General features: G+C 37.3%; 2 protein-coding genes across 4 annotated transcripts in view; one reads left to right on the top strand and one right to left on the bottom strand.

Moving 5' to 3' along the window:
• immp1l (inner mitochondrial membrane peptidase subunit 1) overlaps nucleotides 1-2887 on the bottom strand; it is a 19189-nt gene extending 16302 nt beyond the window's left edge. Inside the window, exon 1 of the mRNA XM_035651932.1 lies at nucleotides 2766-2887. The gene's annotated coding sequence lies outside the window, so the exon portion shown is untranslated. The remainder of the gene's footprint in view (nucleotides 1-2765) is intronic.
• elp4 (elongator acetyltransferase complex subunit 4) overlaps nucleotides 1-3058 on the top strand; it is a 52273-nt gene that overhangs the window by 1969 nt on the left and 47246 nt on the right. The gene's annotated exons all lie outside the window — the stretch shown is intronic.

Genomic DNA, 3058 nt, shown 5'->3' with positions numbered 1-3058 from the left:
AGGAAGTTACCATATATGGTTTCTAGGGTTCCCAACACCAGCTGACTAAATAACCTGCAAATGGCAAGCCAGTCAATTTACCAGCCAACAGTATGTTGATATGATAGCTAGCTCGCAATTCGTCTGCATTAGCAAGCAAGCTAATGGTAGCCAGATATAACCACAATATATTTCACAAGCTTTGCTGTATTTTTAGCTTTGACTTTGACTTTGTGTTGTGGTGGATACAGGTTGATTGTTGATTAAAAATCAGTCCACAGGCAAGCAAAAATGTTAGGAAAGGTCCAATTTTTTAGTTACGTTACAACCCGTTGAAAAGGGTGGCAATAAAAAGTGATGAATATATAAAAATAATATGTAAAATACTTTACATCGTTACGTTACGTTAATCGTACATATGGAACCTTTAATAAAGTGTGATTCTTATTGTACTTTTCACTTCTGTACTCTTTACACTACATTCCCCTATGCTGCTGTGTCTAATTTGAATTTCTCCTACGGGGATCAATAAAGGTACATCTTATCTTATCTTAATAGAATTATATTATATTAGTAGATACTATAAATATATCTTATGGTGAGTAGTTTTGCTGATCATTTCCTAAATTGTTGTAAAATTAGACTAACTTTGAATAAATAATACACATCAGGTTACACTGTTACCGACTCTTACTGAATTATAATAAGCCTTTTGGTCTCAGTCATACAATATCATTATACAGTAGTTCTTAAAGCAGTATTAAAGCATGTTCTTTTATTTGCTCTGAATGGAGCCATGGAAGAAAAGTTGCAACTAATATAGTACTGTTACAACAGCAAAGTTGCTTTGTTTGATGTCAGTGCATTGGTGTTCAGAAAGATACATATACATGTAATATTAAATACTATATGCAAGGAAAATGCATATATTCTCTTCTCTGTAGAATTATAGTCTTCAGCTTTTTTGCAGCTCTTTGCAACTCTCTCAGTTAATATGTGTAGATGTTAAATGCTACTACATTAACCTGAAATTACTGAAATGTAGCCTTAGCATGCTATTCATGTGTAGACTAAAAATTAAATGCGTTCCCAAAACTGAGTTCAGTAGCACTTTTTAGCATGCCACAGCTAATGATACCGTCTGGCTGTTCTCAGGCTCTTTGTGGTTAGTGTGTCACTGTCTAGCAGAATGGCAAATAGACTAATGACCTGGAGGTCTCTAGTTAGAATCCCAGGTGTTCACACTTTCACTGTGATCCTTAATGAATATGTTCATCTGCAGATGTGTTATAGAAGTTTTCGGGAGTATATTCAAAGCAAGTGGGTTTTCTAGGGACATAAATGTCTTCCACTGTATTATTATTGTTATTATCATTCATCATAGGCTAGGCTATATGCACTGGTAGACAGTAAGGTTAAGGTAGTCTTGTTTCCCCTTGAAGCTGTAATTTGTGTGTAGCAAAGGCCTATACCAACTGATGATATTGCTTTGCCCTTTAATTCACCCCCCCAATCGATGCAGGAGTCAGTGATTATACACTAATGCGTTCTTCCCTTCCATTTTGTGAATCAATGTACGGTTGGTTTCATCTGGTAATGAGAGACACAGTAAAGGTGAAATGCGTGTGTGAGCTCTCTTGTGTTTGTCTCTGAAAGAGCGGTGTGTGTATGTGTGTGTGCACACTGGGTCTGTTTTGTTGTGTGTGTGGGTGGGTGGGATGGGGGGGGAGTTTGGAGTGTATGTTTGTTTGTGTTTGTTTCAGGCACTCGTCTCCTACAGTCTGCCCCTTTAGCCGTGATGGCCTGTTTGTGAGACACAGACATAAAATTATCAGACTGGTTGTTGTCTGCCTTTGAAGTGTCTTGAGCTGTCCGTCCTGATTTGTCAACCAGAGGGGGATCAGCCCAGTATGGCTGCTGTCTGAAGATCTCTCATCTCTTGTGTTTTTGTAAGAGAAGGAACAAAGCTTCCCGGCTCTTATTATGTTGACCATGTATGGTTTCATTCCATTACTTTAAGTGAATGTGTTTTTCCTTTAATGTAACCGTAATAATTACTGTCACATTTGGCCTTGTTTTACTTGTTTAAATATTTCAAAGCTTTGCAGTGCACTTTGAATAAAAATTATCTTCATTTTGAGCAGAGTTTTAATATTTATATAGACTATAAGAAATATTTTGAAAGTAGTTTATCATATTCCTTACTTATCATATTCCTTCCTTCCTAACGATGTAGGCCTAATAGTTACAAAGTACAACAAATAACGTATAAGTACAGGAGATGCATTTAAAAGAACCCTGAAGTTGCTTAATCACAATAACAAACACACGGCAGCATAAAAACATAAAAACAATATAAAAGACAATAACATGAAATGGAAATGGTACTACACACACAATACAGAATTCAATAAAATGTTTGTAAAAGAGGCCAAATCATCTGTTCACAAATGACAGGTGCATCTGTTTGAAAACGTGTCATAGTGTCAAAAATCATAACATAATTTACCTGAGCACAAAAAGCTTAATTAATAAAGAGGAACAGCTTAACAATAGACATATGCCACACATATACAGTATATGGGGACAAATGCTTCTAATTGGCATTTAATCTAATATAACCCACTTTTGTAGCAGTATTTACGATGGTGATTCAGTCATTTTAAAGCTCAAATCCTTTTTCATTAATTGTCTGTATTTTGTTTACCTGCTGTATGGCCTAAATAAATTAGAGCTGATAGCACTTCCTAGACCAAAGATTCATGCAAGGGGGAAAACACTCTGACCTAGATATTTTGTCTCCTCCCCCTGCAGCTTTAGCAGATATGATTCAGGACTCTTGCACTCCCACTCCGCTGTTCGAAGGCAAATGAAGCAGAGGAGTTTCCCCTCTTTACCAAACCTCAGTCGGAATAAGCACACAAAAAAAAAGAAACGAAGGGGGAAAAAATCATCCCATGACTGTCCAGAGTGACTGATCTACCTCAAAGATATGACCGTCCCCCACCCCCTGTTGCTCGTATACCCCGCCACCTCCCACCCCCTCCCTTACCCCCCGCCTCAACAGCCTAATGACTCC

The sequence above is a fragment of the Morone saxatilis genome, unplaced genomic scaffold (genome assembly GCF_004916995.1).
Source record: "Morone saxatilis isolate NCDOM2014 unplaced genomic scaffold, NCSU_SB_2.0 Contig11, whole genome shotgun sequence".
Lineage (NCBI taxonomy): Eukaryota > Metazoa > Chordata > Actinopteri > Moronidae > Morone > Morone saxatilis.
Note: the sequence above shows the minus strand (reverse complement) of the source record. Positions and strands in the feature narration are given on the sequence as shown.